This window comes from Lutra lutra, chromosome 6 (genome assembly GCF_902655055.1).
Source record: "Lutra lutra chromosome 6, mLutLut1.2, whole genome shotgun sequence".
NCBI classification, from domain to species: Eukaryota; Metazoa; Chordata; class Mammalia; order Carnivora; family Mustelidae; genus Lutra; species Lutra lutra.
Genome location: NC_062283.1, coordinates 123,258,234 through 123,285,630, shown reverse-complemented (window position 1 = coordinate 123,285,630; position 27,397 = coordinate 123,258,234). Strand labels below are relative to the sequence as shown.

Sequence of the window (27,397 nt, the reverse complement as noted above, 5' to 3'; positions counted from 1 at the left end):
ATGCAAAGAACTAGTATTGTACTGCTGCCCCCAAAATCTTAAGTGGACTGTAGACTGAGGTGTGACTGACTCTACTACCTCCATCCCAGAAAATGTAGAGGCTGAGGATGACTGGCTGCTTGGCATAGGAGAGTGCTTTTGGTTTAGGACCAGCCTTTATTCCTAAAACTTATCAGGGCAAGGAAAGTAAGCCAAGGGAAAAAGAGCTGGCATGGTTCGTTCTTGGTTTCTGTCCAAAAAAGCCATCTGGAAGAGTAAAGAGTTCCTCTCAAAAAGGAACTGTAGATGCACTTCAGGCTTTTCAGGACCTGAACCAGGAAAGATGCATCAGCTAATGAATTGCCAGAGTTGGAAAGTCTAGTTGGGAACCTTCAAGGAGTTCTCAAAGGTGTCTACAAAGAGAAAGAATCTGTTTTAATCATTTACCAGGACCTGCAAGAGGTCCCTGCCTTTAGACACAGAGAAGGAAACAACTAGGATTTTTCAGTGAAGTAAGAAATGTCCTATATCTCTGACTTGTTGTCATCCTCCCACCTCCTAAGGGCTGGATGTGGCCTTGGAAATGATAGCAATATGATGTCACGCAATAGAAGAAGAGAGAAGGCCCACTCCACTTCTTCAGTTCAGTTCTAATTAGGCTTAAGCTATTGCAAGAGAGAAGAATTCATACTAAATCCAATTATGAATTTTCACTATTACACAATAACAAATAGTATCTATTTAAGTATTAAATACTTAAGTTACTGAATTGTCATAGTAACTTAACTTAACTTAACTTAACTGTCATCTGTAACTTAAAATGACAATGGAAAGTTGTATTATTTAAAAGTCAACGAACAACAACAATAAAGCCACAGATCCCACCATAGTTTTCATCCAGGAATAGGTACTCTACCCCAATAAAATTTAAAGGAACGGTGAGAGAAAAAAAACATTTCATTTTAGCTCTGTCAAAAGCTATGCTTTCAATATTAAAATTTTAGTAAATATTGCTCTAACTTAAAATACTGTTCTTTAAGCTTGTAATTCCTGGCAAGTTGAGTTGGTTCACTTAGGTTAAAAGACGGCTAAACAGAAAAAGAATTCTGGAATTGATGTCAGCTGTGGGCAGTAGTAACTACTGTTCGTGTCTGTGGGAGGTGGTCTTAACATACAGGCTTGCTATTGCTAGGATATAGTCATCTACTTCTAGCTCTAAGAAGATATTATACTATTTCTGCTTTTATAAAAGGAAACACTATAATTAGTGCTACACACACAATGAAAAAGTGTTGCTTAATCTTGTTTTGCTTATATATGTATAATTTCTTGCTGTGTCTTTGTGAAAGCTTAAAAGGAAAAATTCTCCCACGGAGCACATATGTCAGCATTTATTTTTTTAAAAAAATTCACTTTAGCGGTTGTTAAGTAACTAGGTCTGTTCAGAGTTGTGTAAATCTGAGACTTTGTGTTCGGGGTAGGACAATTTTTCTCTTTGCTTATTCGTTGAACCCAGATTTAAAAATTTTAAATGTGGTATTAATGAAATCAACATCACATATTTAAGGAAGAAATTATTTGTAAGCAATCTTGAATATATATCTTAAGTACTAATATACAAAAATTAATTATCTGTCCCTATTTTTCTTTCTTCTTCATAATAGCAAAATAAGCACCAATTGACCAAGAACTGTAACCAAAATAAGTCCTTTTTTCTAGTTTAGAAAACATGATAACCCTAGACAATAACCCATTTAATAAAGAAGAGAACAAGGTAAGCCTTGACCAGTTTGTCATCAGTTCCCTAAGTCCTCTTTTATGAAACTCCACATCTTGTCAAAAGATGGCGCTCCTGTAACCAGCAAAGAAACTGAAAAGTCCTGGAGAAGATAAAATACTTTTTCAGATACTGAGAAACCGTCCATTACTACTCGAAAGAGCCTTTTGATAGCAAGAAATTTCAGCTTTAGAGGTGTGCTGAATCGCCGTTAGACATTCCCTTCCAGACAGATTGTCAACCTCCTAAATCTCAATTTCCTTTCCTGTGAAATCTACATAACAAAAGTGAGAATAATAAACACTTTTAGAGTTCCAGGAAGAAATGCTTAGCACAACGCCTGGCAAATAGCAGGTACTTGAGCAGTGACAGATAGCTATCATTTGTTAAAAAGCCAACACAGTGTTTGTCTTGTTTGCTACTGAGTCTGCTGACTCAAGGTAGGTGCTCAGCATGTGTATCAATTGAATGTGTTGACCTTACAAGAAAAACAGCTGGTTATTTGACCAGCAAAATGTGTTTATTCAATAATAGCAGAGGATTTGCAATTTGGACATGCAAGTGATGCCAAGCTACAGGCAGGTCCACAGGTCAAATGAGAGAAACATTATCAAGAAAAGGAAGAATTTGGGGGTTGAGGGACTGCTGTGAATGAAAATCCACTGAAGGAAAGTAAGTCCAGCAGAGTGATGATTTCTCATTGTTTGAACTGTGATATTTTCTTACTGACTGGGCTTGTTGTTGGCCCTAGAGAAATTCTTTCTTCTTCCTGCTAGAGTAGTAAGGTAGGCTTCTTCCCATGGGGAAGGCAAGATAGCTCTCTTCTTGACAAGAAGTAGTAGGGCATGAAAGGTCCCCTTCTAGCCTCCTGACTCCATTTTAAATGAGGTTTCCTGGGGCGCCTGGGTGGCTCAGTGGGTTTAAAGCCTCTGCTTTCGGCTCAGGTCATGATCCCAGGGTCCTGGGATCGAGCCCCACATCGGGCTCTCTGCTAAGCGGGGAGCCTGCTTCCTCCTCTCTCTCTCTGCCTGCCTCTCTGCTTACTTGTAATCTCTGTCTGTCAAATAAATAAATAAAATCTTAAAAATAAATAAATAAATAAATAAATGAGGTTTCCTCTACTTAGTTTCACAAATGGATGATGAACCTTCACATCAATGCATAGAGTTAGCTAAATATAGCTCTCAGTCTGAGTGTCTTGAACCTATGAAATCCGAATCTTATGCCTGACTTGAACCTTGCCCTTCCTGACCAATGACTATAACAACTGCCTGTCTGACCTGTGAGTTGACGGACTTTAAATTTCCTGGTCTTGCTTCAGCTCCTAGCTAGGGTGGAATTTCCTCTCTAGTCTATTTTGTCACTTAAGTCCGATATCTCTACTCTATCTTAAAAAGAACAACAACAAAAAATTACAACTCATGTCTAAACTAGGAAGAGCTAAACCTATCAAAATGCAATTAAAATTATTTTAAGAGAAACTTGATATCAATAAATGGGACCTTAACATTTAAATCTTATAATTTCATTTTAAACTACAATGGTATTACTTCCTTAGTGATGACTCCTCAACACATATATGTAAAGAAATGTTTAAAATATAGGGGCAATTTTGGGACGCCTGGGTGGCTCAGTTGGTTAAGCGGCTGCCTTCAGCTTAGGTCATGGTCCCAGGGTCCTAGGATCGAGTCCCGAATCGGGCTCCTTGCTCCGCGGGGAGCCTGCTTCTCCCTCTACCACTCTGTCTGCCTGTGCTCACTCTCTCTCTCTCTCTCTCTCTGACAAATAAATAAATAAAATCTTAAAAAAAAAAACATAGGGGCAATTTTTAACAACTCCGTGTTCCTTACGGAGGTCTTCAGTAGTTTATATTCTTTCTAGGGAGGTCTTGCAAACTCACACAATCCCCAAGCCTCAAAATCATTGAACTGTTACTATACAGCTTCGTTTTTCCTTCATTATCATTTCTGGCATTATAGTCTACTGAAAAACTTTCAATTTTATTTTCTAGCTGTGTCGAACTTAACATAGAATGCATTACAAGCCAGTAAGCCTGGTAGCATCTTCCTATTTATATATATTGGACAATTAGAGGAAAAAGAAAATGTTAGTAATCCTATTCTAATCTTAATTTTCTTTGTTGAGATGCTTCATAATCATTCAGAATGTTTTAAAATATAAACTTAAAAATAAGTTTTTGTTTTTTGAAAAAACAATTTAATTGCAGGGGTTGTAAAAAACAAATCCTCCAATGAGAAAAGTGGAGATTTAGGGGGTGTATAGTAATGAATTAGAGCCAAAGAGCAGGCCTGGACTTTGCCTTTACCCTTTTAAGAAGGGGTTATCTGAGGGTCTTGGGTTATAATGAGTAGTCTAACAATTTGATTTAGGTTGGGTACTGGCAACACCCATATCGTCTTAGGTTGTGTATTAGCCAGTAAAAAAAAGACTAATAATAAGATTTTGGGTGGGACTTTTGAGTCACACAGTATCAGTGAACCTGGAAACTGAGACCTACATTTTGACACCAAGCTCAGGTGAGCCTCCCTGATTGGTAGTATTGCATACATATTGTCACATGTTGATGCTAGAACATCAATGTGTCCTGACTTCATAGCTAGAAGACAACTAATTCTTTGCATTTGAAAGTCTCCTAGACTCTGTTTTACGTGTGCTTTCCTTTAATCTTAATCTACTATCTTTTCCTTTTAATAAGCCATAACCATAGTATAATAGCTTTTAGTGGTTTTGTGGGTCTTTCTGAAAATTACTGAAACTGAATTTGGGAGAATCACTCCATCTCCCCCCCCCGCCCCGCCCTCCTGCAAACTTGCAGTTGGTATCAGAAATGAGGGTGGTTTTGTGTGGGGACTGTGCCGCTAACTTTGTAATTGGCCTAAACTTCTCATAGAGCATTTTCAGGTTTGTTAGAGTAACAAGGCCACAGCAAGTTAACTTGACCATCACTTTGGAAGTACCAAGCTCTACTACCATGGTTCAGGACGAAGGCTATCCTGACCTCACCTACTTTTAAAGTGAACACAATCTCTCTTTGAAATTTAAAAGTCAGTAACACCTCTAATATATATTATAATAAACACCTTCTGCATACTTTTATGGGATTTTCCCATAAGAAAAGACTTTTAAAACAGAGGGTGGAGAATATCTCTTTGAAGTATCAATACAATATATAAATTAAGGCCAGGGTGGCAACAACATGAAAAAAGTACTGAGTGACATACTATATGATTTCATGTGTGTGAATTTCAAAACAAGATAGTAATCTATGTTAACAGAAGTCAGAATAGTGGCTACTTTGGGGTGGCTGGGGTGGGATACGGGGGCTTAAATGCTGATGGGGAGGGTCAAAAGGGAGTATTAAGACGTGCTGGAAATATTCTATATCTTCGTTTGGATAGCAGTCACATGAGGTAGCATATAGCACTGTACACTTAAGATATGTAAACTTTAATATACCTCAATTTTGAAAAGAAGCTATACCTTAATTAAAAATTTAAGTTCTCCATCACATAATAAAGGAAACACTGAGTATTAAAGGAAAAGTACATTTAATTGACAAACATTTGGTGTCTACTATGTTTCAAGCTAGTACTTAAAGATACAACATAGAGCAAAAAACAGAAAACCTGTTTATAGACTATCAAGTCAGTATTTTCAAGCTCTCACTAGCAACAGTCTGGACTTCTAAAATTCAACATGCCTCTATTCTCTAGAATCAATCTTACAAATATACCATTCATGATTTTGCATAGGAAAGGTTTTATAAATAAATTCTACCTATTCTTATATGCCCAGCTCCATACTTGGCTTTTTTTGGCAAATGTGTTTAATCTCCTGCAGCCAACGATGCCCTATCTTTGCTTTGCATTCCTTTTGTACTCATAAAGTATCACACAACTCAGCACTTAATAGTTCTTTAAGAGTCTTGTGTTAAATTTATCTCCTTTTCAAACTATAAGTTCCTCTAAGTTCCCTGAGAATAGAGATTATATCACACTTTCCTTTGGCGAGTTCACAATGCTTGGCGAAGTGTGGGTTATGTGATATATGCTTAATTACTTGTGGGAAGAATGAATGGAAACTCCATTCTGACCATATTAAAAATCCTTAAGAATAGTCTAAACTTCAGCAAATTTTAATTCATAAAATAACTAATATCCATCATTATGTATTGCCATTTTTTACTTGCTCAATTTTTATGTGCATAAAAGAGATAAAAATTAGTCTTCATATTATTCTGTTTCCCATGGCTCAGTCCTGATAAGTGAAGGGAGGCTATCCTTATCTGTTTAATACCAATATGTTTGGGGCGCCTGGGTGGCTCAGTGGGTTAAGCCGCTGCCTTCGGCTCAGGTCATGATCTCAGGGTCCTGGGATCGAGTCCCGCATCGGGCTCTCTGCTCATCGGAGAACCTGCTTCCTCCTCTCTCTCTCTCTCTCTGCCTGCCTCTCTGCCTACTTGTGATCTCTCTCTGTGAAATAAATAAATAAAATCTTTAAAAAAAACAATACCAATATGTTTGCTTTAATTGAGAAGGAAAAGGATTGTGGGTGAAACATTTGTCTCCAAATATGTCTTTATCTCTCATGGCAACAGAACTCCTGAATTTTAACTGCAATATATAATATAGTTGCCTAAAATAAAAACTACTTCTCCCAGCTGCCCTTGAAATTAAGTGTGGCCATGTGACTAAATGAGGGTGTACTTTCAGCTCATGTTCCCAAAATAGGTCCCTCTGTTCCTCCTCTTCTTTAGACTGCTACTTGGAATATAGCCTTGGTTGCAAGTCATCTCATATTATTAGATGAGAACACTACACTAGAAATTGTAGAATAGCAAGAAGATGCCTGGATCTCTGGATGACTAAATCCTGAATACACCTACACTGTTCCAAGACTGCTCTTGGGGGAGGGTGACTGAAAAGACATCACTGCTGGTTGACCCGTGAGCTGACCCCAGGCAATCAAAGGCACTTCTGCCTACCTGTTATCTTTGGAATGTGAGTTCCGCTTGCCTTCCTGCTCCCAGCAGCTGCCCCAAGGACATAGCCTTGGGATAATGATGTGGTGCTGAAACTATTTAGACAGTATAAGATAGTATAAGTATTTGACTGAACCTGGCTAAGGCCTCTATATAAACTTTTAAGATTCGACAGGTGCATCTAGGGATCCACTTGTCTTGTACCCTAAAACAAACTTGCCTAAGTAAGCTCCCTTTGGTTATTAAATCTGCCACTTACCAACCTAGAGTAGGCTTCTTCTTTCTTTGGTGTCTCCCTGTCCTCCAAATACAGGGACCAGTTTCAGATTATACCTGGGACACTCCCAAGGAAACTTGCAAACCAATTACTCACCTATCATGTTTTGAGACAGAAAACTCTATTGCTACTGCTGCTCTGGGTCTCATATACAGTCTAAATAATTCCTTAACTTCTCTGTTGGGAGAAATCATAGAATAGCAACAGTTGGCAAGGAAAGTTTCTTCCATTCCCACACAGTGCTTTAAGTAATAAATATGTTAGCACCTCAAACTTCGGGTGGGTGATTTGCTTGCATACGAAAAGCAAACCTAGGGGTGCATGAGTGGCTCAGTTGGTTGAGCATCTACATTTGGCTCAGAGTCCCAGGGTCCTGCTATTGAGTCCTACATCGCATTCCCTGATCAATGGGGAGTCTGCTTCTCCCTCTGTGCTCTCCTGCTCTCCCTCTCTCTCCCAAACAAATAAATAAAATCTTAGAAAGAAAGGGAGGGAAGAAGAAAGATAGGCAAACCTAGCTCCTGATATGAAAAGGCTAGCTAAAAATTAATCATTTTGAAGCTAACTACCCCTAATCTTCTTTCCTCCAACCCCATTTATATAAACAAACCTATATTCATATGCATACTTACAATTGTCACTGATTCTCACCTGGCATTTGGGCAACTAAGTAGATCTCAAGTCAAATTAGTCAATGAGAACTCTCTGACTTGGAGTTTTCATTTCTTAAGTTTATATTGATGAGTAGTGTTGCTTTTTAAAACCTAACCTTGGGGGGCGCCTGGGTGGCTCAGTGGGTTAAAGCCTCTGCCTTAGGCTCAGGTCATGATTCCAGGGTTCTGGGATCGAGCCCCGCATCGGGCTCTCTGCTCAGCAGGGAGCCTGCTCCCCCCTCTCTCTGCCTGCCTCCTCTGCCTACTTGTGATCTCTGTCGAATAAATTAATAAAATCTTTAAAAAAAAAAAACAAAAACCTAACCTTGGCTGCATGTTTGAATTTTTTTTTCTGTATTTTATAGTAAATTATGAAAATTCAACGTATCTTACTATCTTACAAGAAATAGTTAAGAATATTCATACACTGGGGCGCCTGGGTGGCTCAGTGGGTTAAAGCCTCTGCCTTCGGCTCAGGTCATGATCCCAGAGTCCTGGGATCGAGCCCCGCATAGGGCTCTCTGCTCAGCAGGGAGCCTGCTTCCTCCTCTCTCTCTTTGCCTGCCTCCCTGCCTACTTGTGGTCTCTGTCAAATAAATAAATAATATCTTTAAAAAAAAATATTCATACACTCAACAAGCCATAATTTCAAGGCTGCTAAAAGAAGCATTCCATTCATATTGTATATTCAACTTTGAAATTTTTATAGCTAGACATTCTTCCTTTAATACCTTAAATTTTTCCTGTATTTTCAAGCATCCTCTACTTCTTTCATCTTATCTCACAGGAAAAAGTCCCTCTCCCAAGGTTAAGAACAACTTCACATATGGTCTTGAGTGTATCCTTGTCTGTCTTCACTTCACCTCACTGTTATCTTTACTCAACTCATCTCTTATAGGTTTTTTCCTTCTATCAGTATCTCGGACGTTTGCTTGTTTTTCTATCTTAAAAACACACACAGACAAAAGTCTTTCTCTGGACCCTAATATTTCCTCCACTGCTCTGCTTTTTTCATGCATTTGTTAGACAAAACTGATTCTCATCCCTGTCTCCATTATCTCATTTATTCTCTTAATTTGCCATCTGATTTCCATCCCTGTCAAGTTACTAAAACTGTTTCCAATCCAACAATTATATAAATCTCTGAAGACATTAACTCAGTCTCCATTCTCCTTGACTCTGAACAGGAATTAACCTTGATGACTTTTTCAAAAAGTGATTTTAAATATCTTTGCTAATCTCTTTCCTCTTTGGCTACTCTTTCTCTTTTGCTAGCTCCCTTCCTCCTCTCAGACCTAAGGGTAGTCCTCTGAACTGTTTTGACCCTTTTCCTAATGATATTTTTTTCTGAATTTCCTTTACCACCCCTTTACATATTTTATCCTTGTAGTATTTGATTTACTACAGCTTTCACTTTTAAAAGAATTCCCTATTTTATCATTTATCCTATTGGAATTCCCATTTACTTCCATAAAAACCTATTCCTTGAACTCTTCCTTCTTTCATCTACACTGCTTTCTCTCTAGACATGCTGCACAGCCCCTTTTGGGAATGTAGGTTTGCCTCTAAGATTGGTATACCTTTTCCAGAATTACATGTTTTCCTCTTAGTTTTCAGCCTTATTTTTCCGAACTATTTCCCAGAGTTTCTGGCCTTATTTTGCTGGAGTGAAGATCACATGGGAGGAAAATCTTCTGCAGTTCCACATTTGATGGTCTAAAAATTTTTATTTTGCTCTTACAGTTAATTGCTAATTTGAATAAATATAGACGTCTAGAGTGAACGATATCTACCATTAAGACTTTGAAAATATTCTGTCGTTGTCTTCTAGGATCCAATGCTGTTAGGTCTAATTTTTTTTTTTTTTTTTTTTTTTTTGAAGAGGAGAGAGAGGGTTGGGGAGGCAGAGGGAAAGGGAGAATCTCAAGCAGGCTCCATATCCACAGAGGAGCCCATTGAGGAGCTCGATCACGTGACCCTGATATCATGACCCCAGTCAAAATCAAGAGTTGGAAGCTTAACTAACTGAGCCGCCCAGGTGCCCCAATAGGTTTGATTTTAATTCTTTTGTTGATAACATGTCTTTTATGTTTATAAACTTTAGGGATTTATTATATTATTATTACTGACTAGTATTCCTAGTTTTTATTCTTTTTTTAAAAAATTTTATTTATTTGAGAGAGAAAGAGAATGAGAGAGAGCGAGTGAGTGAGCATGAGAAGGGGGAGGGTCAGAGGAAGAAGGAGACTCCCTGTGGGACAAGGAGCCCGAAGCCGGACTCCAAGATTATGACCTGAGCCAAAGGCAGTGCTTAACCAACTGAGCCACCCAGGTGCCCCCCTAGTTTTTATTCCTGGTATTACATGATAATATCTCCAATTGTGAATCTTTTTCCTTCTATGTTCTGATACCCTATTTTTTTCTACTCAATCTGAAAACTTATTTCTTTCTACATTCTAAAAAAACCTCTTATAATTAAAATTTTTTTTCTCACTTTTTTTTTCTAAATCTCTTTCTTCTCTAATGGTTGAATGTTAGTCCATTGGATTGGCTCTCCGTGACTCTTCATCTTTTCTCATATTTTCTGTTTATGTCTTTGTATGCTATGTTCTAGATTTCTTTGATTTTATCTCTGGTACTTCCCTTGAATTTCTCATTTAAGGAATCATGTTTTCAGTGTCTCTGAACTGTATCATTCTATGGTTGCTCCTTTTTCGGAGTACCTTGTTTATAGCTTATAGATAAAATATATTCTGAATACTTAAGTTTATAAATTGGAGTGTTTTTAAAAAATGTCCCCTTTTATTTTGTGAAATACATCTGTTTCCTTTAGAGTTTGTTTTTCTGTTTTCCTTTCTCTCTCTTTCATAACAGTGATTTACTGATTTGTCTGTTTATTCTTTATTGTACGTTTCTATACACATAGACATACAATATAACACAAATATTTATCTAAATATATATTATGTTATATAAAATTTACTTATATTTGCTACTTATGTAATAGATACACATATAAAATGCATATATTCAGCAACATATATAAAATATATATTTAATATGTTTAAAGTATTTAAGTACATTAAATAAAAAAATTAAAAAATTAAATATATATGTATATATAAACTGGTAATTGATTTGTTTGCTTTTAAGGTTTTATTTATACAGGGGTGCCTGGGTGGCTCTCTCAAGTGAGAGAGCCCACAAGCAGGGGGAGAGGGAGAAGCAGCGAAAGAGGAAGAAGCTGGGAGCCCAATGAGGATCTCACTCCCAGGACCCTGGGGTCATGACCTGATCTGAAGGCAGACACTTAACCAACTGAGCCATCCAGGTGCCCTTCCTTTGCTCTTAGTAAGCAGGATGTCTTCCAGTTTTCTCTCTTACGTACTAATTGTGAACAAGTGCCTGGGTTTGATAGGGTAGGACTAGGAATACTAAATATCAGGTTTTACTTTAGGATGATAAGGCAAGTAACTAGCTCTCTGGATGCTGGCCCTGAGTACCACAATGAGAATGGTATTACTCTGTGTTGTTAACATAAAAGCTTTCATTTCCTCTCTACTATTTACACAATTCATTTCAAGACTTTTGGGGTCTTTTTTGTTTCTTTGTTTGGTGGCAGGTGTCTTTGTCAGCTCTCATTATGTACAATGAAGAAGGAAATGTGTGTGGTGCCTGAGTCAAGTGTACCATATTTAGAATGTCAACCCCATTTTCAGCCCTTATTCTTATTTCTGCTCTCTGCCATGCCTGAACCAACTCTTTTGTAGCTTCTTCACTGTATTTTTTGGCAATGGTTTTAGGTGTTATTCTTAGTCACATCTCTACCATTAGCCTTGTTTCCCAGGAAACTGTTAAAGTTTCATTTACTTTTCTCTTCTCCACTGATCATTCTCCTCTCCACATAAGTACATGCACCAAACACACACTATCTTCACTTTTTTATTTATTCCTCAGTTTTCCTACTTCTAAACTTTTATTTCAGCACTGTATAGGAAAGAACATTAGGCAAATTATATGCCAAGTCTACCATCTTGAATTAAGCCAAGAATAACTCTCTATAGAACTTATAAGCATTTATTTGCCATTTGGATAAAACTTATTGCAGAACCCTCCTTTGCTGACTATCCCTTGGTCACATGACCACCTCTACAAAATTCTTATTCAAAAGGAAATAGAATTACTTCCAGGGTAACAGGAAGAGCTCACATTTCTTATTGTTTGATGACCTAACAAATTCATTTTATTAAGGAAGAGGAGAAAAATGGTGACTGCATAGACAACCAACAGCATCTGCCATCATAACTTTTTTTCCGTATCATCATCATTTATTAAAAAGACTAGGGAAACTCATTTTATTTTTGTATTTTATTTATTTTTTTAAAAAGATTTTATTTATTTATTTGTCAGAGAGAGAGAGGGAGAGAGAGCGAGCACAGGCAGGCAGAATGGCAGGCAGAGGGAGAAGCAGGCTCCCCAAAGAGCAAGGAGCCCGATGTGGGACTCGATCCCAGGACGCCGGGATCATGACCCGAGCCAAAGGCAGCTGCTCAACCAACTGAGCCACCCAGGCATCCTGGGAAACTCATTTTAGAATTGAGTTTTTTTATTAATCAGCATCCCCCAGAAGTTAAGTGTCAGTTCCAGGAAAAGAAATGCACTGGGGTCCAGCAGAGATGTAATTTTAAGACCCAATGTTAATTTTAAGTTGAGGTATTCAAAAAGGAGGGGGAACCTATGGACTGAGAATAGGTAAAACCAAAAATATCCAGAAACCAAGGCTGTGGGACACTGGTGAGCTTAACAGACCTAGAGGACACACATACTGAGATACTAAGGGACTCATGGGCTAGACATGAGTCTGGAGCTTATCAACCCATTCTGACAACTCATGAGGTGATAAGGGTGAGAGTGAAAGGCTAACATGCTAAGAATATAGAGAACATAGAGATGAAAAGAACTAAAAAACATGGATGACTTTGTTGAGCCCATGAAAATATGCTGGAAACATCTTCACCTTGAGATTTTCTGTTTTTGAAGCAATTTTAAGAAAATTAAGGCACTATTAGTCAAATGATCTAGTTACATACATACACGTATATAATTTTACATATATGGGTTCACGTTGTGTATGTATTATTTTCCAAACTATTTACTCAATTGTACTCCTTGATAAATTTCCATATCAAACAATACAGATTCATGTCATACTTTTTAATGCCTATAAAGTATTCCACTTTAGAGATGGGCTGTACAATAATCCCCTGTCTGTGCGAGATACTTCCAAGACTGCCCCAGTGGATGCCTGAAACCAATGCTAGTACCAAACCCTGTATATACTATGTTTTTTCCTACACATACATACTTATGTTAAAGTTCAGTTTATAAATTAGGCGCAGTAAGAGATTAACAACAATGACCAAAAATAGAATAACTACAACAATATAATGTAATAAAAGTTATGTGAATGTGGTCTTTTTCTCTCTCTAAATATCTTATTGTAGTGTACTTACCCTTCTTCTTTTGATGTGAGAGGATAAAATGCCTAGTGATGAGATGAAGTGAGTGAAGTGAATGACACAGGCATTGTGACATAGCATTAGGCCACTATTGTCCCTTCGATGATATATTAGAAGGATCATCTGCTTCCTGATTGTGGTTGACCTCAGGTAACTGAAACAACAGAAAGGGAAACCTTGGACCAGGGCAAAACTACCATAATCAATTTAAATCTATCCCCCACTCTTTGTGGAATAACACATTTTTAAAAAATACTTTATTCATTTATTTGACAGAGAGAGATCACAAGTAGGCAGAGAGGCAGGCGCGGGGAGAGGCGGGGGGGTGGTGGGGGAGGAAGAGGCTCCTCGCTGAGCAGAGAGCCTGATGCGGAGCTTGACCCTGGGCCCCAAGATCATGACCCCAGCCAAAGGCAGAGGCTTAACGCACTGAGCCACCCAGGTGCCCCTAGAATAATACATTTTTAAGTATGAGTTTTAGTTGGCTGCCCAACCACCCATTAATTTCAACCCACCCTACTCAATATAGTTTTTTAAAAAATTGTATTTATTTGTCAGAGAGAGAGTGTGCACAAGCAGGGGGTAGCAGCACACAGAGGCACAAGCAGGCTCCCCACTGAGGAAGGAGCCCGATGCACGACTCAATCCCCGGACCCTGGTATTATGACCTGAACTGAAGATCATCGGTTCCTTTAACTGACTGAGTCACGGTAGGCATCCCCACCCTACTCAATACTGACAAGAGATTCATACAATCCAATTTTCTTTTCTTTTTTTTTTTTTAAGTTTATTTATTTGAGAGAGTGAGAGAGGGAGCATGAGAGGGGAGAAGCAGACTCCCGAAGGAGCTGGGAGCCCTATTCGGGACTTGATCCTGATCCTGGGACTCCGGGATTATGAGCCAAAGACAGTCACTTAAACAACTGAGCCACCCAGGCACCCACAATCCCATTTTGTAACTGCCAGATCCTAATTGCCTACAGTATTAAATTTCTTAAATTAAAAACTGAGTCTTCCTACAGATTAGTTTCTGATTTTAACTTTATTGTCACTGCCTTCCAATAAGCACTTTCTATTTTAAAACAACGGGTTACTCATTATCATAGAGTGCATCTGTAATCTTGTTTCCTTGTCTTTGCTCATGACACACTTTCTAGACAGTCTTCTATCTCTTCATTAGGAATCCTGTCATCAGACTCTTTCCACTGACATTTTGGAAAACCCTCCAGGGATTACAAAGAGGACAAAGATAGTTCTCAGAGCTCAGTGAAGTGTACTTCCCTCTAGGTCAGAACTGCTTAATAGAAATAAGATGTAAGCCACCGATGTAATTTAAAACTTCCTAGAAGCCTCATTTAAAAAAAAAAAAACAGGTAAAATTACTTTTAATATACTGACCCTATATCAAATGTTAATATTTCAATATGTACTCAATATAAGAATTAAAATATTTTACCTTTTTTTGTACTAAATTTCAAAATCTGGTGTATATTTTGCACTTGCTGCATGTTTCCATTTTCCGCTACATTTCAAGGGTAAAGAGCCGCATTTGGTTAGTTCTAGGGCAGTTCTAGGCAGGGTCCATTTTCAATCTCCTCCTTCTCCCTTAACTGTTGGGAACTGTGATAAGAAAAGAACAATCTGCCACATGAATTTCTAGCACTTATTGTTAGTACCTCTCATTATCATGCGGCTTCCTTCTCATTCCTTCCCTTTTGATGCATTTGTCTTGTCTCATAAATTAACCTCTAAATTCTTTTAAGCCTGGGACCATGGGCTGATCCAATCTGAAAGTTGGGAATGACTTTAAAAAACCATGAGCTAATTCTTTTCATATATGGCTCCCTTGCACCTCCTACCTATGAAATAAGTCTTCAGAATCTAATTAAGGTCAAATCCAGTAGTTGAGGCCCCCACATATCCTAAGGCAAACAACTTCTCTGACTACTGCTAGAAAGATCTCCTTTTTCAGGACATGAAACCCGTTTCTCTCAAGTCTGCATCTCTTGAGACCAAATGAAACGAATCTAGTATCACATGACTGGTGTTTATTCGATGTTCCTGTAGCTTTCTCTCTTCTCTGAGAATCCTCCCCAGTTCAATCAGTACTTTTTTATGTGTTACATTTTGGGGTTCTCATCATCATCTGCTCTCCTGTGAAATAATTCCAGCTTCTCTGAGTTTGCTTTTTTTTTTTTTTAAGCGCTCAATCTAGATTGAACACAGAACTCCAATTATGGTTTGGCCGGTGAAGAGTATTAACCGGATCACTGTTGACTGCCTTTCTATAAAACACAGTTCCATTAGGCATCAAGACACATTCCTTATGAGAAACGGAGGTGGAAGAGGAGGAAGCTAGGACACATTAAGTCAGGCCGTCATGCCCGACGTTTGGTCTGGAACTGTATACACATACCCAGACAGTTCTCCAGGTTAGTTAATTTTTCTTAATGTCGTCAGTCTTTCCAAATGAGCCAGGGAATCTTAAAGACATTTTGTTTGTGGTGGCGGCCGTCCGACCAAAGGACCAGATTAGCAGAGATAACTTTAAGATAACTGAACTGGGAATTGAGAAAGCTTAAAGAAAGCGGACCCGAGACTAGAGAACCGCGTATAAAGTGTCCCATAACCGGGAGCTCGTGGCTGGTGATGCAGATCGCAATTACCCGGTTCTTCAGACTTCATACTTACTGCTCTTCTCTCCTTTGTAGGAATTATTACTTCTTTGTCTCCATCTTAGGGAAAAGAATAGGAGAAAAGACGCAGTCAACTCCAGTAATTGCGAGGAAAATTCTCTGGCAGCGAGCTAGAAGCAGCACGCCTGACCCCGCAGAGACACCCACCTGACCGCGGAGCCCCAGGAACGCGCGCGTCCGCGCCCGTGCCCGTTTGGGGACGCGCCCTCGGCGCCAGCCCGGCCCCCTTCGCAGCTCAGCTCTGCTGGCGGGAGGCGAGCGGGAGGCGAGCGGGAGGCGGGCGGCGGCGCGCGCGGACGGGGTGGGGCCCGGGGGAGCCGACGTGCCGACGTTGGCGCGGCTGCGGTCGGGTGACGCGTAGGCCCGCGCCTGCTCCGCCCCCTCCCTTCTAGCCGGGTTTGTAGGTCTGTGTGGTGGTCGGGGCGCTGTACTCTGTGACTGGGAGCGACCCCGGCGAGCTCCGGGTGAGGTGCGGAGGAAGGCACAGGGGTGCAGCCGCCCACTGGCATCTTCGGCTCTGCCCTCCGTTCTCTACCCGGCGTGGGAAGTAAAAATGAAAACGAAAGGGAGGGAGACTCGAAGGTAGAAGCTGACCGAGTGATGGGATGCGCATGAGCTGGTGCCGAGAGGTGAGGAGGTGGAGGTGGGAGAAGGAGGAGGGGCGCCACGGCCAGGGGTAGATGGCGGGGCAGGAAGTTCGGGGTGGGCTACGCGACCCGACAGCCCCTTCGGGACTAGGCGGCAAGCCAAGAGCTGTCATCCCTCTCGGGGCCTGAAGTCGTGTCTGTGGTCTCCGACAGTCTGGTCCCACTCTTGGAATCTGTAGGTGGGAGTAGTGATCAGAAAAATCGCCCCAAGCCAGATATTGGCCAGGTATTAGGCCACAACGTGGTGACCAGATGGGGTGATTTTTCTTTCCTGTGTGAGGGTAATTTGCTTTCTTTAGGTTTCGTTTGTTTTGTTAAAAGCCGTGGTAACTTTTTCGTTTTCTTCACACAGATTTTGGGAGAAAAGCCTCCTTTATATTTTTTTTACCCCCACACTGAAAAGTAAATAGTCTGGTTAGGGAGTTGGTCATGGTGAATTGTGGGTGAATTTAGCAATCGCCGAGTCTAGAATGTCATATTGAAGTAAGTAGATGTGTGCGCGTTTGAGGCAGGTGTTGTGGGTATGGGGGCAGTTGTATTAAATAGCCTTTATATCATAAGTTAATTTATTTATTGAATGCAGTGTGTTTGTGTATTTTGCTCTTCTTTCGTTTAAAAGAAGCATAATTTTAGCGTTAGCTAAAAGTTTGATATGAATGGTATCACATGTACACTCAAGCTAGTAAGAATATTTTCTTTCTCTAAGTAAGATTGGATTGAATAGCTGGTATCTTCATCACTAGATTTCATGTTTCATGGATGAATTTTTTTTTCTCATTTTCAGAGTGTTGTGAAAAGTTAAGAATTCAGCTTTTGATTCTAATCTGGATTGAGGTTCTGTGCATGTATTTTTTTATTTGTGATGATACTATAATAGTAGTCTCGCATGAGAAAAATGCTCCTTAGAGATGCCAATTAAGTTAGGCTAAATGATCTTATTTGGATGAATAATTTTTCATGGTTTAGCCTTCTTGATCCCTGCTGAACAGTTTTCTTTTATCATTTCATTCATTCATATCTTCATCTGTGTCAGGCACTGTGCTAGGCCTAGAAAATCAAGAGAGATACAGTGTCTGTGCTTATGCAACTTTCTATAGTCCACCCTTTTAACAGAGAATCCTAACTAAGGTTCCTCTTCATGTCGTGGATCTCTAGTGGACCAAAGTGAAGCTTTTCATGAGAGTAAGTTATTGTCAATATTAATATGTAATGGGCCCCTAAAAAGGAACAGATTATTTTTCTTGAACAGCATGACTTGATTTTGCCTTTGATCAAAAAGCATACATGCCAATGTTTTGCCAGTTAAGAATAATTTTTTTTTTTTAAAGATTTTATTTATTTATTTGACAGAGAGAAATCACAAGTAAGCAGAGAGGCAGGCAGAGAGAGAGGAGGAAGCAGGCTCCCTGCTGAGCAGAAAGCCCGATGTGGGGCTCGAACCCAGGACCTGGGATCATGACCTGAGCCGAAGGCAGCGGCTTAACCCACTGAGCCACCCAGGCGCCCCAAGAATAATTTTTTTTTTAAAGATTTATTTGAGAGAGAGAGAGGGGGAGAGGGAGCTCAAGTGGGGGGAGGGGTATTGGGAGAAGAAGAGAGAGAATCTCAAGCACACTCTCCACTGAGTGGGGAGCCCAATGCGGGGCTCTCTCTCAATACCCTGAGATCATGACTTGAGCCAAAATTAAGAGTTGGCCGCTTAACTGACTGAGCCACCCAGGAGCCCCCAGAATAATTTTTTTTCTTTCTGTAAAGTTGGCTTAAATACAAAGTTCACAATTGGAAATCAGTTTCTATTTGAAAAAGACTTTATTTTTCCCGTTTTTACATTGGTCTCATTGGATCTTCTATGTGTTAATAACTTGTAATTCACAAGGATTATATGCACAAAGCATATTCATCAGAAATATGTATGGTACTGGGGCTCCTGGATGGCTCAGTGGGTTAAAGCCTCTGCCTTCAGCTCAGGTCATGGTCTCAGGGGCCTGGGATCGAGCCCCACATCAGGTTCTCTCTGCTCAGCAGGGATCCTGCTTCCCCCTCTCTCTCTGCCTGCCTCTCTACTTGTGATCTCTCTCTGTCAAATAAATAAATAAAATCTTAAAAAAAAAAAAAAAGAAATATGTATGGTACTTATTGACAAGTAAATTTTTTGCCCCATAGTACCTTCTCTGGAGAGGTAGTTAGCATAAGCCCTTGCAGTGCAAAGTATATCTTTATATAATGTGGCACAGTTTTCAACTCTGAGGAGATAACTACCTGAAGTTGAAATTTTAACAAACATTTATGGAAAGAAAAAGTGCATAATTACCAAGGAGGAAAGAATAAGGTATCTTAATGTATTTAGTAATTGTGAGAAAGTAGGCATTATGTGTCTTTTTCCTACGTTATACTGTAAAGTCTTTTAAAGTAGTTACTGGGTCTTATTTCTTACATCTTTTGCCTAGTATAATGCCGCCCTCATAGTAGACTATGTAAATGTTCATTCATTTAGCATATAGCATCTCATTTAAGTTCTCCATTTTGCATGTAGATGAGCAAGTATGTTTGAGAATGTTTGTGTTCAGTTTCATTTTCCTGCTGTTAGCTATAATGATCTGCTTTACGGGTTGTCTTGTTTCTGAAACTCTGTTATTCAGATTTAATGCAGTTTAATCCATCTTTGAATATTCTGATTTAATCAGATCATTCAACCTGAAAGGAGCATTTAAAAATCATCTTGAGGGGCACCTGGGTAGCTCAGTCAGCTAATAAGCTGCTGTCTTCAGCTCAGGTCATGATCCCAGGGAGCTGGAATTGAGCCCCACATCGGGTTCCCTGTTCAGTAGAGAGCCTGCTTCTCCCTCTCCCTCTGCCGCTCCCCCAGTTTGTATTCTCTCTCTCTTTCTCTCAAATAAATAAATAAATCTTAAAAAAATATAATTTTGAAACTCCTCTTTATTTTATGGATCAGAAGTTGATACCCAGAAAAGTTAGCTGATTTTTTTATCATCAAACAAAAATGGACATCTGAATTCAGTTCTCATTCTTTTTATTTTACTTTCATACTATGTCATTTTGCCTCTCCTCATTGTTACTTGAATAGACTAACTCCTGGGGACCTTTGTAAATTAAGGTAGAATCTTATTTTATCTTTCTGGTTTTGGAGTTTGGGGCTTATCTTCCTCTAATTCTATGATCTGTTCTTCAAAGAGAATTGTTAGGAAATTCATTATCAAAGGTTTGAACTGATATGGAAAATAAGGGTGGAATTTGGAAGACATACATAATTTTAAAGCTAGTAATACGTAATAAATTTACAGGTAGCAGTAAGCATTCTCAGTATATGTTTTAATAAAATCATTGCTGAGAAATATTTATATTTGAAGGTGGGAAAGTTCACACCTACTTGTTTAATAATTAAACCAGAGGGGCGCCTGGGTGGCTCAGTGGGTTAAAGCCTCTGCCTTAGGCTCAGGTCATGAGCCCAGGGTCCTGGGATTGAGCCCCACATCGGGCTCTCTGCTCGGCAGGGAGCCTGCTTCCCTTCTACTCCCTCTGCCTGCCTCTCTGCCTCCTTGTGATCTCTCTCTCTCTCTCTCTCTGTGTTAAATAAATAAAATCTTAAAAAAAATAATTAAACCAGAGATTTTTAAACGTACTGAATCAGAATTTCTACGGGTGGTGTCTAGAAATGGTCTATGTTCAAACAACTCCCCTGTGATCCCAATGCAACCAATTTATAATGGAGAACTTGTAACTAAACCATATGAATTCAGAATCCTCTATTCTGGTCTATTAAAGCAGAGCTTCAAAAGGAGGGAATTATCTCAGGATTATGGAGTAGTCAGAGAGGAGGTTGGTCACGTTTCCCAGCATTTTGTTTTTATTTTTTTGAAGATTTATTTATTTTAGAGAGAGAGTGGATGTGGCATAGAGGGTGTGGGGAATAGAGAAGGACAGAGGGAAAGGGAGAGAGAATCCCAAGTAGGCCGGGCCTTTATCTCAGGCCTCCATCTCGGGACCCTGAGATCATGACCTGAGCCAAAACCAAGAGTCAGACGCTTTACTGATTGTGCCACCCAATTGCCCCAGTTTCCCAGCATTTTTTAAAAACTTGTTAGGTCATTTTGAAATTAAGTTAGTGACTAGAAAGTTACTCAGTTGTGTGTAGCTTGGAAGCATGGCATGCAAATTTGATAAAGGAAAACATTCCATTCCAATAAAATTCTTATTAATGAGACAATTTTTTTCTTTATTTCTTTTCTTCTTTTTTTTTCATTCTGGGATGGTTGATCTTGAGCCTGCAGGGAGAAGGCTGACCCCAGTTGTCTTCAAGTCAACATTTCTTTGCTTCCAATTCTTACATGTCCAAAGACAGAAAACCACATGGACATCCCTTTGTTGGAGGGTTCTATTTGTCTTTCTTAGAAAAATTCTTTTACTTACTTTCTTGAAAGTCAATAAATGCCCAACAGGCTAATCAGATAAAACAATCTAAAAATGTTAAATTCTACTTTTAAACATCAATAGAAATAAATATACCTTCATCTTGATTTAAGAAACTTAATTATAAAACCTGACATATATGATTTATAAGAAGAACTTAATATGAGCATGATACTCATTTTGTAAAAATAATCTCAGTGCATTTTTTCCCAGTGTGCATGTGTTTTCTAAAACAGACCTGACTTAAGCAGGACTTTTAACACCGGGGGACTCCTTAAACTGTTTTTATGAGCATTCTTTAAGGAGTGAAGGAAACTTTGCAAAATATTAGCACTGTCTGCACTCTGGGGGTGGGGACACAAGGAATAGCCGAAAGATCACTTTTAGAAAGAGTCACAGATCATGGAACAAATATTTATTGAGTTTCTTGGTATAGGCCAAGAACCATGCAAGGTACTAGTGAAAAGCAAGACATACACTACTGCAGTCCTGAGGTGCTAGTCAAGATGCTGGCTTTGTGAGACTTTGAATTAACTTGAGTCAAGGAAAAATACCCGTGAATGCAGCCTGGTCAGTCTGAAGTAAGTAAAGTAGAGGCTTTGTCATTGATTTAAAAAGTGAAAAAGTTGGTATCCTAAGTTACTGATTTTGGCCATTAGCTTGGGGGAAAAATAGTTATTAGGGAGTTTGAAAAATGATTGAACTCGTTTTTCAGAGCTCTTCTCTTTGTATTTATTGGATATAATAGAAATGCTAGTTAAGAAGTAACAGGTGAGTGGAATCTGTTCCTACATTCTTCTACTGTGGTTTTCCTTCTGAGCCCACTCCTACTCTAGGTTTTCTAGCAACTGTCAACTTTTACCATTGCTTTTTGTTTTCTATTATATTAGCCTGAAATTTAGAAAATACGCAAATATTGACTTTAGGATTAAATTTCTGCATGTATAAGTTCTTGAGTTCTTTGAGAAGAGTGGCATCGTGAGTTGAGAAAATCACGTTAGATTTTTATTTCTTTTGAGTTTGGAGAACTTACTAGTTTGTAAAACATCTCCTTAAGGACTAAAATAAATTAATCAAATGATTAAATTAACTTATGTGTTGGGGGGGTATTTTTGAGGTTTTGAAATGAAGATGATGTAAACATTAAAAAAAACATATTTTATATATGTGTGTGTGTATATCCAGACCTGTAAATACTGCCTCTTTTTTGTGGCCATTTTGACCTCCTTTTTCTTTTCAGTTGGTCTATCTGGCCAAAATACAAATACTTATTGAGAACATACTAGGCCCAAAATACTGTTTTATTTTAGATGATGTGGATATTACAATGAACAAAGCAAAATTTTCACCCTCATCTGGCTCATACTCATACTCTATTAGATGAAACTGATAAAAAACACAGAAAACATGTCATGTGATAAGTGCCATGAAATAAAGTGAGTTGAATGCAAGAGAAGGATCAAGGAAGGGGGTGCTGTTCAGAGAAGGCTTCTCTGGGAAAGAGACATTTGAGCAAAGACCTGAGGAAATGAAGGAACTACCTATGTGGCATGTTTGAGAAAATTGTTCATATAGGGAGATCTGCTTGGTATAGTTATAGCACTAGAAGGAAGGGCAATATGGATGTCCCAATATGAGCAAGGAGGAGAGTTAGAGGAGATTAGATCAAAATGTAAGAGAAAGCCAAGTTCTTTAAGCCTTTTGAAGTTTACTCAGAGGTATGGGAAACCTTTAACCGTTTTTGAGCAGAGTAGAGCCACAAATGTTATCTGTTTGGGGGAAGAATTATTCTTGTTTGTGTGTGGAAACTAGATTGTTAGTAAGGATGAAAACAGGGAGACTAGATAGGCGATTCTAATAATCTAGGGAAGAAAGAGTGACAGTCAGAAGTGGTCAGATTCTGAATATATTTTGAAGGTAGAATTGGGAAAATTTGCTGATGAGTAAAGCATAACTCCAAGTTTATTTTTGGCCTTAGCAATAGTCAGAATGGAGTTGTGATTCATTAAAGTGAAGTAGACCACAGGAGATTTGCAGTGGGAGATCAATTTTGATATTCTTAAGTTTGAGTTGACTATTAGACATGCAAGTGGAGATGTGAAAGAGGTAACGGTATACAAATCTGGAATACAGGTGAGATGTGCAGCATGGAGATAAGAATTTGGAATTAGTGTATAACTGATATTTAAAGCAATGAGACTGAATGGGATCACCTAAGAAACAAGTGTAGCTAGAGAAGGGGTCTGAGATCTGATCTTGGCGCACAGCAATGCTTAAAGGATAGGAGGATGAGGAGGAATCAATAGGAGAAAAAAGTGCCAGTGTTGGAGAAGAAAACGAGATATTGGTGTCATAGGTGCAAAGGGAAGCAACTGTATCTAGAAGGGCTAGGTCAAAAACTGACAGGAATTAAACAAGTACTGAGAAGTAACGTTGAATTTGGCAATGTTGAGGTTATTTGTGACACTGATAGCTCTTCTGATGGAACAGTGGAGGTAAAAGCCTGATCGGAATGGAATTTTTATTGTAGAGAAGCTAAAAGTAAGATGTTAATTGAAGAGGGCTGTGGAGTCAGTGGGGGTTTTTAAACATGGGAGTCCTTATGCCATATTTTTAGGCTTTGGAGATGATCCAGTAGAGAAGAAAATATTACTAATAAAGAGAGAGGGGACAATTTCATGTCAGCAATTTTATCATGTATCCCCACTGAGTAAATTTTTCTTGAATGAATTGATGAAGGCTATCTAGAAAGTGTTTTCACCAGATGCAATATATTTTTTATTGGTGCTGAATAAAAAGTGGGGTAAAAAACACTTTAACAGCTTTTTCAGATTGTAAAAATTGATCAAGTTTTAGTCTTCCTTGGTTAGATTACCACCTTGAAGTTTACTTTTTCACCCCTGTGAGCCTGGTGTTTCTCAAGTCTTTACAAGGTCTCAAGGTGTACTACTGTGATGGGCTTGTCTGATCTTTTACTTTGTGTTCATTTTTCCCCTTTAACCTTTTAAAAAGTTGGTACTTATTTCAAAAATTTGGTTACCTATTATGAACTATTTCCTTAAGAGGCATTGAGACACAATGTGTGTGGGAACATTAAACAAGCACTCAGATGCTCCATGTTCAGATGTTCAGTCTCTCATTAACCTGCTAATTTTTAGGTAGTAGTTTCAGAACCAGTGATTTGCCATTCAGTTTGTTGCTTTAAAACTGCTCTCTCTCTTATTAGCTTTTGTATTTATTGAAACTTAGTTAAAACTTTTAATTATTAAATATTTCAAGAATATGGGATATTTCAGAAAATAATTTAACAAGATTTAACAAGTTTTAATTTTTGCCATATTTGCTTCAGATCTTTCTCCTTTGAAAAATACTGCAATTTACAGGATGTAAACCAAGGCATAATGAGGGGGTTGATGGAAAGAAATAGGATTGATTGACTTGGTGAAGAGAAGGCTTAAAGAAGGATGACTGGTGTGTTCACCTATTTAGAAGTCACTAATGTGGGAAAGAGTGCATAAATTTGATGACTTAAGTACAAATAGCTCTTTTTTTAAAGTATATTTATGATCAGGAAGCAACATCCAGTAATCAGTTATTTTATGGTCTATACTTATATGGAAATTTTTAAAAGACATTGAAAAACATCATTGTTCAATCTATACAGATACCATTTTTATTAAGTCAACAGATATGATTTTCCTGGTATCTTCACTGTAAAAATTGTTAAGCAACAATCTTTAGAGAAATGTCTATATTATTTTTTATAAGTTTAAGGTTACATGCACTAATTTTTAAAACATTAGAGAAAGTGAATTTTAAAAATATGTTTGTAATGCTTCTTGAAACATGATGTTTCTTTCAGTAATTAGATTTTAAAAAGGTGAAGAGTATCATTTTCAAAACTTGTTTTTCCTCTCAATTGTAGAATATATAATTTATTGCTAAGAAAGGGGCCTAGAAAGAATATAAGAAAGAATGACAACTAACAGGCCTGATCCTTTCAAACTTTTTTTTTTAGTTTAGGAAGCTGGGAGTAGCAGAGGATAAAGTCTCATAAGAAGGTGATGGTTCGTCTCAGGACAAGACCAGAAAAGACATTCTGGTGGACCTTTATTTGTCAGGGCATATTTCTGACTGATATCACAGAAAGCAAAAGAAAGCACTTGGGTTTTTTTTTTATCAGTAGTTAATTTTTCATAATATTGAAACAGTTCACACGTGAATGTTAAATAATGGCTATATCAATACATTTTTTTTCAGAGATAATAAAGCATATATATTAAATGCAGTGTAGTAACATAACAATTTTTACTCTCTGTATTTGTACATAGAGAGGCATTCATAATGTCTAGTGTGTAGTAATTTACTTTTCTTTTTTTTATATTCTGTTTACCACATAAATTCATCGGAGTCCTTATTTTAATGTTTTTCTCTACTTGAGAAAAAGGGGTAGTGAGTGTGTGCCGACTTCTTTTATATAATGTCAGTGTTAGGGCTATTTAAGAATATCCTCTGCTATGCATAAAACAATAAGAAGTAAAGATTAAGGTCATCATACCCTTTGATGAATATTTTTTTTTTTTTTTGATTCAAAGTAGATAATCCTGTTTGTTTGGGTGTAAAAATTTGAGTCAGAATTCCTAAAGGAGCTCATATTTAGGAATGTAGTGGTGCTCCATAAAGTTGTAATACAGAAGAACCAGTGTAAGGTCAGGAAAACCCTTTCTCTCTAAATAGCTAAGGCTTGAGAATCACTAGAGTTTTGGTTTGGTGAATTCAGGTTTTATTAAGGGACAGACAAACATTTTTTGGGTCTTCCAGAAGCCCATAGTTTGGGGTGGAATTAGAATTCTGCCTTTCTCAGATAACCTGGCCCAGGACCTTTTCAACTGGACTAGTGTGGAGAGAGTTAAGATAGACACTCCTAGTATGTTGCGTATCTGTTCCATGTGTTCTCTAGGAGTAATAAGTGAACTTGTTTGGGGTTTGTGAAATGCTTTCTGACTACGCTTCTTGTTCTTAACTGGAGCTGATATATTTTTATAGACACTTGTTTTTCCAAGGGCATTTAAAGAAAAGCGCTCTTTATCCTTAAAAAGTAAAATTAATATAATTATGGGGGTCTCTTATAATATGAAAACTTTGGTTTAGAGTTATGAGCCTAATTAGGTCTATTCTTCCTAGGGTGGGAAACCTAGGGTTAATATAAGTAAATAGTTGGGTGAAGTAAATTAAAGAGTATGAACCTTATATAAATTTCATTTTTAATAAACCATTAGATATGTTATTTATATAAAAAGTGTATATTTATGTATTATTTATATTACCCTTGCTTTCTGTGGTGTCGAGGTTCCAAGTGTATTTTCTAATTTGACTGGAAACTGTTGAAGAGCAGTTGCTTCTTGCTTAGGAATGAGTTAGGTTATTAAGTGAACTTCTTGGGTGGAAATTATGAATAGTTAAAAATTGCCTTTGAAAATCCTTCAGCTGGACACAAGTTTGTCAAAACACACTGTCTTAGTATGTTGTATGCAGTCGTGTCTTTTTTCCAGACTTGGAAAATGATCAGTTTCTTCAAATGAACCAGGTGAAAAGTTGGCTTGTGTTTAATGGCCATGGTGTGTGTGTATATATATATATTTAAAAGATTTTATTTATTTATTTTGAGAGAGTGAGAGAGTGTGCGGAGGCAGGGGGGGACAGAGGGAGAGAGAATCTTAAGCAAACTCTAAGCCGTGTGTGGAGCCAGAGGCCAAGCTTGATCTCACAAAAATCAGGAGTCCAACACTCAACCTACTGTGCCACCCAGATGCCCTATTTTTTTTTTTTTTCAAGGGAACATAGTTTTAAACATTGCAGTGCAGCAGGATGCTCACAGTTTGAGATGCATATAGTGACTCACACATGAAGGGAGCATCATATTTTTATTGCTTATCTTCCATTCACTCTGGAGCAAGTACTCAGTTATTAAATAGTGGCGGAAACTCCGGTATTGGTTCTGTCTATAACTTTATTTGACCTGTTTTATTTGGTTGATTCAAATAGGTAAATGTGCCTATGATATGACTCTACTGTATTAACTGATGGCAATAATGTATAAGTTAGGAATAAAAGGCAAAAATCTTTTTTAGAATTTACTGTGAAAAATTACCCCCCTTTGAAATGGCATCCTAGAGGATTATATGTGTAATGTGTCTATGAAAGCTGGTGTTTTCTGAATTCTAATCTTGGCTTAATTAACTCTTTTACAGCTCACTTTTTAGAAGTAAAATATAAATATTCCAGTTTAATTTTCAAAATCTGGTTTGTTGGCATATAATTCTATTTTAAGTATTGAAACCTTAAATTCTAATTTTACTCCTTTCACAGCCTACTCCCGTTATTCCAGTGTTTTTATCCCTCACCTACATTATATTACT

The 27,397-nt window shown here is 38.1% G+C and overlaps 1 protein-coding gene, 1 long non-coding RNA gene and 1 other non-coding gene across 6 annotated transcripts in view; 1 reads left to right on the top strand and 2 right to left on the bottom strand.

The window, feature by feature from the left end:
• Positions 1-1,499: 1,499 nt before the first annotated feature.
• LOC125101945 (uncharacterized) lies at positions 1,500-15,892 on the bottom strand. The gene is made up of 3 exons (XR_007127982.1): positions 15,624-15,892; positions 13,202-13,361; positions 1,500-1,859 (listed from the first exon to the last, which is right to left on the bottom strand). It is a non-coding gene; the product is annotated as an uncharacterized LOC125101945 (long non-coding RNA).
• A 357-nt stretch (positions 15,893-16,249) lies between these two features.
• ASCC3 (activating signal cointegrator 1 complex subunit 3) overlaps positions 16,250-27,397 on the top strand; it is a 338,650-nt gene continuing 327,502 nt past the window's right edge. For 2 of the 4 annotated variants that reach the window (XM_047732576.1, XM_047732575.1), the window contains exon 1: positions 16,259-16,532. The gene's annotated coding sequence lies outside the window, so the exon portion shown is untranslated. Of the gene's footprint in view, positions 16,533-27,397 lie in introns of all 4 variants that reach the window. The other 2 variants (XM_047732578.1, XM_047732577.1) reach the window with 2 other exon arrangements.
• Positions 20,809-20,941, bottom strand: LOC125103444 (small nucleolar RNA SNORA38). Its single transcript, XR_007128430.1, has one exon. It is a non-coding gene; the product is annotated as a small nucleolar RNA SNORA38 (small nucleolar RNA).